This window comes from Tursiops truncatus, chromosome 10 (assembly GCF_011762595.2).
Source record: "Tursiops truncatus isolate mTurTru1 chromosome 10, mTurTru1.mat.Y, whole genome shotgun sequence".
In the NCBI taxonomy this organism is placed as follows: Eukaryota; Metazoa; Chordata; class Mammalia; order Artiodactyla; family Delphinidae; genus Tursiops; species Tursiops truncatus.
In genome coordinates this window covers 26774705-26788652 of record NC_047043.1, presented here as the reverse complement: position 1 = coordinate 26788652, position 13948 = coordinate 26774705, and the positions used below count along the sequence as shown (strand labels likewise).

General features: G+C 44.7%; 1 pseudogene; it reads right to left on the bottom strand.

Moving 5' to 3' along the window:
• Positions 1-11710: 11710 nt before the first annotated feature.
• LOC117313732 (ADP-ribosylation factor-like protein 6-interacting protein 6 pseudogene) lies at positions 11711-12466 on the bottom strand (annotated as a pseudogene).
• Between the last annotated feature and the right edge of the window lie 1482 nt (positions 12467-13948).

Below are 13948 nucleotides of genomic sequence, written 5' to 3'. Positions count from 1 at the left end.
TACTAGAGTTTATCCAAATGACCCTCTCATTTTAGAGATAAGGAACCTGGGATAACGAAGACAGGTCTGACCTTTTTCAGATAACAGAGCAGTTAGTTAATAGGAGCAAGTAAATAGCAGAGTAAAGTACTCCTCTGCTATAGAGTATCCCTTGTTCCAAACAGTTGTGAGTGAATTGAGAGTATGGAGAAAAAAAGAAAGGTCAGAGTTTGATCTTTAGCCCTCAGTGACATGTAGGACAATGTTTTGGGTACTAAAGTGAATAAATTAAAAGAAACTAACATATCTTTCGTGCCTATTCTGTTCTGAGCACTAAGATAGTTTCTTTATATATAGCACATTATTTGATCCTCAATAACAAAACCAAAACATATAAACACACTTCCTCATTTCTTAATTGAGACAATGAAGTTCAAAGAAATTATATTTGACCAAAGTTAAATACACTAATAAATGGTAGTGCCACAATTTTAACCCATGTTTCTATGAATGTAAAATCTATGCTCTCTGACTGCTTTTATGGCAGTGCTCACTCTTCCCAATCTTGGCTATTATATAATCCCAGTCCTCTAAGGCAAATAAGTCCACTTCTCCTAGGGATGTTCAAGATACTTAGGGTGTATTTGTCTTTGGGAGAAGAGGTGGGTATAGAAATTAACTATGTAGACTGTCACCTCTTGTGGTTCCTGGGCAGTAGGAAACCTAATTTAAACAACCCCTCATCAGGGTGCTTACCCGAGCTTATTCTACAAGAAGTTGGATCTCACCAAGAGAGACGTAGTAAAATTCCCCAAACCCCAAGGATATAAGAAAAATTTAATGTCAGAGACGGCAAGAGAGTGAGCAAAATAATTTTTTTCTACAAATACTAAGAATTGTTTGAACCTCAGAATTTTCACTGGCAACTTTGGATAACAGAAACATTGAAGCAATATATTCAATCTGTATGTTATTAAGTTTAGAGCACCATCCTTTCAAAGAGCAAAAATTTAGAAGTCATAACTCTGCTTTCAGAAAAAAAAAAACCCACAACCCTCTGGTTTGTGGCACTGCCTAATTTCTGTATTATAAATATTCCTACATGGCCAATTTCAAGGTACCAACATGAAATTGCTGACTGCAAAGTTGAAAGATACATGCACGTTGTCTTTTTTTTTTATAAATACCCAGCGCTTTTTTTTTTTTAGATGTTGGGGATAGGAGTTTTCGTAATTTATTTATTTATTTCTGCTGTGTTGGGTCTTCGTTTCAGTGCGAGGGCTTTCTCTAGTTGTGGCAAGTGGGGGCCACTCTTCATCGCGGTGCACGGGCCTCTCACTATCGCGGCCTCTCTTGTTGCAGAGCACAAGCTCCAGACGCGCAGGCTCAGTAGTTGTGGCTCACGGGCCTAGTTGCTCCGTGGCATGTGGGATCTTCCCAGACCAGGGCTCGAACCCGTGTCCCCTGCATTAGCAGGCAGATTCTCAACCACTGCGCCACCAGGGAAGCCCTGCATGTTGTCTTTGATGAGCCCACTGCAAGTTCTCATTTGCATATGTCAGGGTTATATGGATATTTAATATAGGTACATGCATATTTTTATGTGTGTGCATAGAAAAAGAAGGTCTGGAAGTATATGAAAAAATTATTTTATCAGTTTGCTCTGGAGAGAAGAGTGGGTTTAAGATATGTCTGATAAAAGAGAACTTTCCTATTTTATTCTGTATATTTTTGTATCTTTCTAAAACATTTTATTAACATGTATACACAAAAAGTACATATATAATAGATTTATACAGTTCAGTTTTCACAAACTGAACACACCTATATAGCCACTTACCCAGATCCAGAAACAACGTTATCAACACTACTCATATCTCTGCCAAGCATTATTCCTCAACACCCCAGGAGTAACCACATTCTGATTTCTAACAACATAGATCAGCTTTGCCTGCTTTTGAAATTTATATAACTGGTACAGCATATATTATTCTAGTTAACCCAAATATTCAGTGATGTAGACATTACACCTACGAGCATTGTATTTAGGTTTAAGTATGAATACAGCCATGTCCCTAGGGAGAAATGGCTTGGTGATTTTAAACTGCCAATCAGTATGATGAGTTCTTTTTAAGACCTTATGAGAGGGCAAGAAATACGTAGCTGTGGAAATACGTTGATTACAGACTGATGTTCAGCTATGTTACCTGGGGCCTGAATCAGCACTGCTTCAGACCAGTGCACAAGAAAGGATATAGGGAAGAAAGCACAAGAGTGAGGGAGAGAGGGAGAGATTCCAATTACTTCCCTACAGGACAGATGGCAGATTCAGTCCCCTGAGGGCTCAAGGAAAACTCTTGCAGGAGGTGGCTATACCTGGTGCTCAGCTTTCTAAGACAGCACAAGAAGCAGAGATGTAAAGAGGGAAAATGACAGCCTGACTTGGAAGAAGAATAGGAGAGTTCTGGTTCCATGGGTAAATCTCATATCTTTCTGAGATTCCTTTTTTTTTTTTTAACATCTTTATTGGAGTATAATTGCTTTACAGTGGTGTGTTATTTTCTGCTTTATAACAAAGTGAATCAGTTATACATATGTTCCCATATGTCTTCCCTCTTGCGTCTCCCTCCGTCCCACCCTCCCTATCCCACCCCTCTAGGTGGTCACAAAGCACCGAGCTGATCTCCCTGTGCTATGTGGCTGCTTCCCACTAGCTAGCTATTTTACCTTTGGTAGTGTATATATGACCATGCCACTCTCTCACTTTGTCACAGCTTACCCTTCCCCCTCCCCATATCCTCAAGCCCATTCTCTATTAGGTCTGTGTCTTTATTCCCATCTTACCCTAGGTTCTTCATGACTTTTTTTTTCCCCTTAAATTCCACATATATGTGTTAGCATATGGTATTTGTTTTTCTCTTTCTGACTTACTTCACTCTGTATGACAGACTCTAGGTCCATTCACCTCACTACAAATAACTCAATTTTGTTTCTTTTTATGGCTGAGTAATATTCCATTGTATACATATGCCACATCTTCTTTATCCATTCATCTGTTGATGGACACTTCGGTTGCTTCCATGTCCTGGCTATTGTAAATAGAGCTGCAATGAACATATTGGTACATGACTCCTTTTGAATTATGGTTTACATATTTCCGTGCAGTCTTGGTTGTGACTATGAGCTAGTGATATGTCCACAGATATACCCATAATCTGGTAAAGTTCTAATTATTTCTATTGAATCCATACTTCACTTATAATGAAAAGTGAGTACATGAAAACGTTGGAAATCTTAAAGAGGAGGTATTGCAATTCTTGGAATCTCAATGAGAATGCACATGATAATATAAAATAATTATGTTTTGATTGTGTCATCATGATTTTTCACAATTTTTGTCTAGAGAGGAAATTCTAATGACTCTCTGTAGACTTAGCCACAGTCCACGAGTGATACTGAGGTACGGGAAAGCTGGTAACTACAACTTCTTTCTAATTTGACCCATGTTGGTAGTATTGGAACCTAAGGTTGAGTCATAGAATTGCTTTAGAAGAGATTCTGAAATGATGGGTTAAAAATGATGTCTTTTCTATCAAAATGGATGAAATTTGTTGGTTGAAGGAAAAATATATTCTAGAAATGTCACCCTTCCTTCTACAATTCTCCTCCCCAACCCAAATATAGAAAGGGTGATATCTCTCACAAATATCTGTACCAGACCATTGCAGAGCCAATTTTTCAAAATTTGGTATAAGTGTATAGCTTAACATACTTATTAGGAGTTTCCCAACTAGAGACATTTTATAAAGCAAAGATAAATGCCTATACAATGCTTTTTTTGGTTAAGATTATAACTTTATGATGAATATTGCAGGGAGTTTATTAATTTATTCAGTGACCACTTAATAGCCAAATATGGAGGAATAGTAAAATGATTTAGACATGATTTCTATCCCAAAGAAGTGTGCAGTTTTGTGTCAGAGAATAACACATAAGGAAATAACTCTGAAAGTAATTATTTTTCTAGTCCAAAATGATGTACGGACATGTTGGTAGGGTAGCACATAGGTGGCAGTGTATAGCTATGCTTCAAAATAAATACATATGCTATAGAAATTTACTAAGGTTTTGTACACTGGAGTTTTAGTTACTCAAGATTTTCTGAGGGTCCCATAAATGTAATGAATTTTTAATCATCAAGTATTTTTTTTAAAGATTTCTCATGTGGGTGTACTATTTTTGATGCTACAATGAGAAAATTTCCATTTTAGGATGCAGGACATAATCAGAAGTATTTTTCCATGCTATAACGATAGAGACTATAAACCACGCATTATTTCATCTAGAAAGCTGTGAAAACTGGCTTAACAGTGTTTTATTGTATATTGTGGAATAAACAAATCCAAAGATGGGGAAGTAGAAAAGCCCTCATAAAAGAAATAACAATCATCATGTGGTCTGAAGAATGAGGAATTCTATGGACTAAAAATAACAAAGAATATTTTAAAAAATATAACTCAGCAAGCACAGTTTTGGATCTATGAATGTCACCAGATGTGAGGTGTTGATGTTAATATTAGGAAGACTAGACCACTGTGAAACTGGACAGGATAAGTATTCTCTACAAATGAGAAATCAGCATGCATAAGAATGAGAGTGACTTTAGAAATTTTCTTTTCTAAAGATAAGCCTGGTGAAGTTGTGCAGTGACACTTTTGTAGGAAACTATTGATATTAAGGCAAGAAGAAGCAAACAACAATTACAATATAGCAAATCAGGGATAACAAATGCCACAAATTCTGTACTGCTGGCCAAACGAAACAAAGAGAAAAGGGGCTCCAGAAAATTCACCTTGGCATTTAGAACATGTGAATATCCATGGTTCAAACGTGAAAACAAAGGAGTATGATAAATCCAGAGTCTGTCTGGATTCTGAAATCAGAAACCAAAATTGTCAGTAAGGGGAGAAAAATTGTTCTAAAGTTCTAGGACATGAAAACTACAGTTCAGTAGTAATTTTAGAAAACGGGTAAGTGTTGATTGTTAATTACCAAAACTCACGCAAGGTGATTTTAGAAATAGCAAAAAAAGAAAGCCCAAACCTGAACTACAGCTCTGGTAGGAACTGTGAGGGAAGTAGGCTGAGGTTGTGAGTTGGGATCATCCTTTGGGTTTGGGTTAAGATTAGTATTCATGACTTCGTTATGAAGTCACTTTATTTATTTATTGAAACATTATTATTAAATCACTTACTTAGTAACAACAATCAGGATAACAGGAACACGCTGCAGATACTCATTTCCCATTTGGCCTGAATAAGCATTGTGTTTTTGCTACACAATGCTATCCTAATGTAGGTTTTTCCGTGGCCAGGGAAAACAGTATTTAAAATAGTCCATCTTTCTAAAATTGAAGTGACTGTTCTAAACAGGTGTTTAGAAAGGAAGTGGGAACAGTTAAGGCTTAATTACTATGAAAAAACAAAACAGCACAATTACAAAAGAACATTTAAATAGGAAAATAAGGAAACTATACATTAAAAAATTATACATGTACACACTGTATCAAAATACCTTTTCTATTTTGGTAACCAAATTTTGGAGATTAAAAACAAACTAGTTCAAGCATTTCTAAACATAAAAACTTCAGGTTTATATTTATTAAAAACAAGATAATATCAGTTTTGTTGAAGTAATCATATATACACCATGATAAATATCTGGAATTGTGAAAATGGAAATAGTGAATAGCTTTAAATTTCCTGAATATTTTCATGGCTTAAACTTTTTTCAGTTTTTTTTTTAAAAATGAGTTTACTTAGTTTTAAACTCAGGCCAGTGTGCTTTTCTTAAAAGACAAAATACTTATTAAAAATGGTAAGTATTAAGGTTTGCACGAGCTAAAATAATATTTACATTTGCCTAGATGTAACAACTTAAAAACATACAAATTCAAGATATAGTAGGAAAATATGTAAAACAACACATAAAGAACCATAGCCCATTAAAAAATATAAATGCACCTTCTATATATCGAAAACTAAATATTCTGATTTAAAAGTAGCTTCTGTAAAATGTCTAAGTAGTAGGCATTGTTTGCTTTCCTAATATAATGAATAAATAAGAACTATTTCTATCCCAAACAGTACTATCAGTATTTCTTAGCAAAAACTGTAGTATATACATATACATGGAAAGGCAGGCATTGATACAGGATGTTCTGCATCCAAGTTTAAGAGTTTGAGTTCCATTAAAATGTTTTCTACAACTTATAAGGACAGTGCACACAAAAGTAAAAAGATGAGGTAAACATCTTACAATTTTAAGCATTACTTGAAACTTAATACTTAGATATTCCCAATGCCTAGGCTCTAGAACGATGCTTAGGAGGTCCTCCATAGTGATGATGATATGACACGTATCTGAACCACATAATGAGCAGCAGGTTTCTTGGTCTTCTGAGTAGGCAATGATGATCTTCCCTGTAATTACAAAGCAATCGTGATTAAGTTTTGTCAAGAATATTGCTTCTGTGTGGGTTTACAGGAGGCACCGAGCTACAGTAAGAGCAGTTACAATGCCGTTCAAAATTGCCATATATAGCTCACGTGGAAAGAATGTCCAGTCAGTTTCTTGAACCTGGCAGGTGAAAGAGGAGTAGGAGGAAACATTCCTGGTTCATGTAAGGAACGGCACCAAAAACGGAGGAGAGCTTAAACAAGCTTTATTTGGGAACGCTCCCGGGCGAGGTTCACTGGTCCGAGAGAAAGGGGCCCGAGAAGTCGCACCCGGGTGCAGGCACGAACAAAATTTATAGGGGCGGACGCAGGGGAGGTGCTTGCTGCGTGAAGCAGCCCTTTCTTGGTAATCTCTCGGGTGTTGTGGCAATGTCGGGTGTCGGTTGCATCAGCCTCAGAGCCGTTGGTTCCGCCCCTCGGGAAGCGGGAAGACCGGGGCCGAGTGGTGTGGCAATGTCAGGTGTTGGTTGCATCAGCCACTTTGGCAGGGGTTCCGTCTGGCTCCCTGGGCCCTTCCCCGGACCTGCTGGCCTTACGTCTTGACTTCTTTGGTGTAATGGGGCGACATTTGGTCTCTGGCTACCTCCTGCTGTACGGGGGCGCCGGAAGGGAGTCGGGCGGCCAGCGGTCCGGAGGTTAGGGGAGGACGGCCGCGGGGGGCTCTGTGGGTAGTAGGTATATGGGTGGAGGAGCATCTGATTTACCGCCACCCGAGAGGCTTCTTGTATGCAGCTGCGGAGAAACCTGAGGAAACGGGGCAAGCATGAATAGGATGCAGATAAGGATTAAGGGGCCTAGGATTGGTGTCAGCCAGGTATAGAGGGTGGACCGCCACCAGTCGGGGATGGGGGAGGTGGATTGTCGCTGCCTGCGTTGGAGTTCTTCTTTTAAGCATCGGAGAGCATCTACATTGTCTTCAACGACCCCTGTCTCGCTGATGTAGTAGCAGCACTCTTCCTGTAGGAAGAGGCAGGTACCTCCTTTGTCGGCTGTCAGAAGGTCCAGGGCGCGTCGATTTTGGAGGGCAACTCGGGCTACTGAGGTGATCTGGTGCTGGAGGGAGGTGATGGAGGCGGCAGAGGCCTCGATGGCTAGCTGGAGTTTCTGTTCTAGGTCGCGGGATGTTGAGACACTGTGTTAGGGCTCCTCCCCCGATGCCCGCAGCGACGAGAGAGGAGGCGAGGGAAATGCCTGCGACCATAGGGAGAAAGATGGCCCTTTTTTCTCGGCCAAAAAGTTGTGTGGTAAGTGAGAGAAATTCGGCTTGGCCACATGAGTTGTGGAACAAGGGTGACGGGGATACATGGGAAGGGGGAGGAAGAGTTGACCTCTTTTGTAAGGGAGCCATTACAGCAAAAGAACAAGCCTGGTGGGGCCCGCATTGGCGTAGTTACGGGGAGAGATGAGTTGCAAGGGAGTGCATCGTTAAGTTTGGGCGGCTGCCATAGCAAATTGTGAGGTTCTTTTTTTCTAAATCTCTGAGGGTGAGAAAGGCCCGTCAAACAGTGGAGGGAGAAGTAAGGGGTCCTTGGGGGGTTTCTTTAGCAACCAAATATAGGTGTTTAGCAAGAAGAGCAAAGTTAGGTATCCAGTGTCGGACAAGTCCTATCAGGCCCAGAAAGGAGAGAATCTGGTCAGCTGTCTCTGGAGGTTGGAGGTCGTGGATGGCCTGGGTGCGGTCGGCTGTCAGGCTGTTTGCTGTGGGGGTAAGGTGGATTCCCAGGTAGGTTACCGAGGGTGTAGACAGTTGGGCCTTGGCTGGAGAGACCCGATAGCTGCGAGAGCCGAGATAATTGAGGAGGTCAGCAGTGTGCTGTTTTGAGAGGCTGAGAGATGGGCTACAGAGGAGGAGGTCATCCACGTATTGGAGGACTATACTGGAGGTGAGAGGGCAGGAAGCGAGGTCCCGTGCCAGAGCCTGGCCAAAGAGGTGGGGCTATCGTGGAAGCCCTGGGGAAGAACCGTCCAGGTAAGCTGGCGGGAAGCCTGGGTATCCGGATCTGTCCAGGTGAAAGCAAAAAGGAAGTAGGAATCAGGGTGTAGGGGGATAGAAAAGAAGGCGTCTTTGAGATGGAGGACCGTACAATGTGTGGTGGACGGGGGATATGGGAGAGCAAAGTGTACGGGTTTGGCACGACTGGGTGGAGGGGAATTATCGCCTCATTGATCAGTCGGAGGTCCTGGACCAGGCGGTAATCTCCTGAGGCCTTGCGGACAGGCAGGATGGGGTGTTGCAGGGAGAGTCCGTGGGGACGAGGAGCCCCTGGTCTAAGAGTCTGGTGATAATAGGTTGTAAGCCCCTTAGATGAGTTTCAGAGATGGGGAATTGGGGCCTGGATGGAAACTTGGAGGGGTCTTTAAGACGGATTAGGACAGGGGGGTGGTGTGTCACTATTATGGGTCTCCATGTATCCCAGACCTGGGGGTCTATCCGGTTGGGGGAAATGGGAGGAGGAAGAGAGGAGGGAGAGGGCTCCGCTGCCAGACCGAGGAGGGGGAGCAGGAGTTGAGAGGAGGGGGCCTTGGGATCAAGTCTGGCCAGTTGGAGAGAGGCCCCTAATTGGAAGAGATCATCACGACCTAGCAGAGGAACTGGGCAGGACGGTATGACCAAGAAAGAATGAGTAAAAGGGAGCCTCTCGATGTAACATGAGAGGGGGCTGGTCTGGAGCGGGAAGGACGGCTTACCGTCGATGCCCATAACCGAGATCTGGGAAGGAAAAACTGGCCCGGAATATGTAGGCAAGACCGAATAGGTAGCCCCCGTGTCCACCAAGAATGAGATGGACTTACCCGCTACCTGTAGCGTTACCCTGGGCTTGGCGAGGGTGATGGGGGTCTTCGAGTCCGGGTGTTGTCAGTCGTCAGCCAGTCCCAGGAGTTCGAGTGGTGGAGCCGTCGGGTCGGTCCGCCCTCCACGTGGAGGCGCTGAGGGAGGGCCGGCCATAGGGCAGTCACTTTTCCAATGGCCTGTTAGCCCGCAGCCAGGGCAGGGCTTGGAAGGAGGCCGGGGATTGGGACATTGGCGAGCCCAGTGCCCCTCTTTTCCGCACTTGAAGCAGGCCCCTAGTGGGGTTGCCTGCGGCAGGTCCCATGGATGTTGCCCATGGGAGATGGTCGGCTGCAGGGCGGCTTCGAGGGCTTGGGTTTGGAGGGCCACCTTTTGGTGCATCCGAGCCTGTCAGCTGGACTCTGCCAAATCCTCACGGGCATTATAGACTTTAAAGGCCATTTTTACCACGTCTCGGATGGGAGTCTGGGGGCCGTCCTCTGCCGGCTTAAGTTTTTTCCTGATATCAGGGGCTGATTGGGTGATAAAAGTGGGTGGCCAAGACCGTTGCGCCTGCCGGGGTGTCAGGGTCCAAGCGCGTGTATAGAGTTAGGGCCTCTGTAAGGCGGTTGAGGAAAACGGCTGGATTTTCACTGGGCTCTTGGGTTCTCTCTTTTAGCTTTTCGAAGTTGACAATCTTGCGGGAGGCAGCCTGCATACCAGCCAAGAGGCATTGGATCATTAGATCGCGTTTGCGGCGACCGTCTTGGCCGTCCTGATAACTCCAGCCCGGATCGGTGCCAGGAACGGCAGTGGCTCCGACGGGCACAGAGTTATCAGTGAGGTGGACCTGATCTGCGTGGTTTCGGGCAGCAGTTTGAATTCTTTCCCTCGCGTCGGGGGTCAGAGTATAAGATAGGATCACAAAGATGTCGTGCCAGGTTAGATCGTAAGCTTGAGAGAGGTAGCGAAATTCTTTGATGTAGCGGGAGGAGCTGGCAGAAAAGGAGCCTAATAGCTTTTCTATTTGAGAGAGATCTTGGAGGGAAAAGGGAACATGAACTCTAACTAATCCTTCCGCTCTGGCCACCTCTCTTAAGGGACAGAGAAGGTTTGGGTCCTGGGAGTCGTGGCGGTGAGAGCGGGTGTGTGAGCTGACTGGCGAGGAGAGGGGTGATGAGAGAGAGATGGAGGGAGAAGAAGCGGGGGAAGGGGGGGCCAAGGGGGAGGTTGCCGGGGGGAAGCGGGGGAGTGGTGGGGGGCGCTGAGGTGGGCTCAGGAGGGAGAGGGGCCGGTCCAGGGTCGGGTGGGGGTTGGAGAGGAGCTCTGGAGGGGGGAGAGGCGAGAGATTCGGGTGGGTCGGTGAGTGGAGAGGGGTCATCGTCAAAGGAAATTAGGGGCTTGGATGTAGGAGATGTCTGTTAGGCAAGAAGGATCTGGGAAGTGGAACAATCGACGCAGAGGGAAGGGCGGGAGCGTAAATACCAGAAGGCCTGGACGTAGGGGACCTCGGACCATTTACCCGTCCTGCGGCAGTAGTTATCTAAATCGCGGAGAATGTTGAAATCTAAAGTCCATTCAGGAGGCCATTTAGATTAATTGTCTAGAGGGTACTGTGGCCAGGGCTCGGTGGAATAGAATATGAGCCGCCTGCGGCGGAGGTCTTGAGAAAAGCCGAGTTTTGTAAAGTTGGCCAGGAGACGCCCCAGGAGTGTCTTAGGATCTGGTTTGGATTCTGAAGTCCCCATGACCTCCGTCTGTCCCCGGGTGAACAGAGAAAGAGAGAGACGTCTCTGGTCTCAATCTCTGGTCACGGCGGATCGGAGAGCAGTCAGGCTGTTGGGACGTCTCCACAATCGCCCGAGGCTCGGAGGGAAGACGGAGGAGTCCCTGACGCGGCCGCGGTTAAGGACAGGGAGTCCGGTGGGTAGGAACCCTGGGGGTCGAGGGGAACGAAGGAGGGACTTACCCCGCTTCTGCCGGATCGGGTGGGTGAGCGGAGGTCCCCGGTCGGGAGGGGTGGCCCCGCGGTAATCTGTGGGGCTGGGTACCCCTCCCGGGTTTCGGCACCAAATGTAAGGAATGGCACCAAAAACGGAGGAGAGCTTAAACAAGCTTTATTTGGGAACGCTCCCGGGCGAGGTTCACTGGTCCGAGAGAAAGGGGCCAGAGAAGTCGCGACCGGGTGCAGGCACGAACAAAATTTCTAGGGGCGGATGCAGGGGAGGTGCTTGCTGTGTGAAGCAGCCCTTTTTTGGTAATCTCTCGGGTGTTGTGGCAATGTCAGGTGTCGGTTGCATCAGCCTCAGAGCCGTTGGTTCCGCCCCTCGGGAAGCGGGAAGACCGGGGCCGAGTGGTGTGGCAATGTCAGGTGTTGGTTGCATCAGCCACTTTGGCGGGGGTTCTGTCTGGCTCCCTGGGCCCTTCCCCGGACCTGCTGGCCTTACCGTTCAAAAGAATCAAAATAAGTCACTGTCCAAGAAAAGCTGCAGCAGGAGATTCCAGCAGTTAGGGATATTATAAGTAGAGTCCAGAATCCTAACAGTCCAGTGTGTACATCATCTTCGTTCTTCAAATTTTCAGCATGTAACTCTTTTACGATCAGGTAGGTGATGGCGAGAAGGAAGGCGAGGAGGATGGGAAACAGCAGCGAACAGAGAACTGAGAGGACCTGGACCGGCCAGCGCCGGGCTTGGGCTCTGCCGCCCGCATCCGCCGAGAAAATGCCATTGCGTTTATCGGGCAGGGCGGGAGACCTGTCCCCATCTGGCCGGAGTAGCGAGTCCTTTCTAGGTTCCAATGACGCCCCGGCCGAGAACTCCGCCCGCAGGTCACGGGCCACTCGGTTGCATACCTCCTCCTCGTCGACTTCACCCTCACCCCAACTGTCTCCGTGACTCGGGCCGGGGGTGAAGGTGGCAGCCTCCCACTGCCCCACCCCCTACGGGGTGAGGCTGTCTAAGCTCGGGAAGCTGGGACACAGTTGTCTTCCCTTCCCCGGGGGAAGTTGGTGGAGTTTTCTGAAGTCACTTTAAATGAACTTTCCGCACAAAGTTGAGTTTGACAGTCAACCTCCAATAATGATACTTGAATAGCTTTCTTAAATCTTAAATAGATCACCGAGGAACATTAGAAACCTAGTGTGAGCAAGCTAGGCTTTTACCTGGTGGAGAGAAGGAGGGACTATTGCACTATCCATTGGTACTTCTGTGCTATTTTCTCTTAATTTTCACATAACATCAACCCCAACTCCCGTAGATTCTGCCACCCATGTGCAGCTAACATCCATCCAGTTCCTCTCATATCCATTGCAGGAATCTGCTCTAAGTAACGTCATCTCTCATTTGTAATTCTCCAACAGCCTCTGGATTTATCTAGAAGTACATACCCTTGATCTTCCATTCCCCACACAGTAATCACAAAGATCCCTTTTGCTTAGATTCCTGTACTTTTTTCTCTTAAAGTAAATTCTCATACATTTCCCTTAACCATTCATGGCCTTGGCTCACCTAGGCTTCCACCTTCATATTGTTTCTGTACTACTCTTCCTTTCCTCGGCAACCACATTGAATTTTTTCTGTTTCTTGTACTGTGTCTTTGCTCTTTTCCACCTCAGGACTTTACACATTTACCTACTACATTTACCAGAAACATCCATAATAATTTTCCTTCTCAACCTGCCCGCCTTTTCAACTATACGGTAACATCCTACTTATCTTTTCCTCATTCCTCTGATCCTAGTTTAAATGCCATTTTCTTAATGCAGTCTTTCTGGAATCCCTTACTTCAAGGTAAATTTAGAAGCTAGATTTCTTCTATTTTAGCACATGTCATACTAATAAATATGTATTTAATAGTTACAACATTTATAGAAACTATATTTCCCTCCATTCAGCATCACACCCCTAGTGCTTAGCCCATAGTGACTGACTTGACTCCCGCTGAGTCTTTCTGTGACTTGAGTAGGGACTAGCCTGAAAGGCAAACATCACTGTGGGTACGTGCCATGGAAATGGGACAGGCAAGGGCTAACCATGAGGGCTTGAGCAAGTCTGTGTTGGCAAGAATTGAAATAACAGTTTCAAGTAGTATGTTTTTTTTGAACTTTTTATTTTATATTGGAGTATAGTTGATTAACAATGTTGTGTTAGTTTCAGGTGTACAGCAAAGTGTTGTTTTAGCTATACATATACATGTCACTATTCTTTTTCAAATTCTTTTCCCAATTAGGTTGTTACAAAATATTGAGCAGAGTTCCCTATGTTATACAGCAGGTCCTTGTCGGTTATTCATTTTTAAATATAGCAGTGTGTACACGTCAATCCCAAGTATTTATGAACTGGAATAAATGTACTTACAGATGGAGATGATAAGGAAGTAGTCCTGTCCTTTAGGTGATGCTAACAATGATCATAAACAATATAGGAGAAGTCAGTTTATGGGGGTGAGAACGAGAGAAGGAGGAATTATGCTGATGGTGTTGAGTTTAAGGAATCTAGGGAATTTTCATAAGAGATATCCAAAAGGCATAGTTGCATCTTGAGCTGAAGAAATAAGTGAAGATTAGAGAGTTGGGATTCATTTCGTGTGATTGGAATAGTGCTTGTAAAATATGTTTACTCAGGAGAGTATTTTTATTTTATTTTATTTTATTTTTTTTGCAGTACGCGGGCCTCTCACT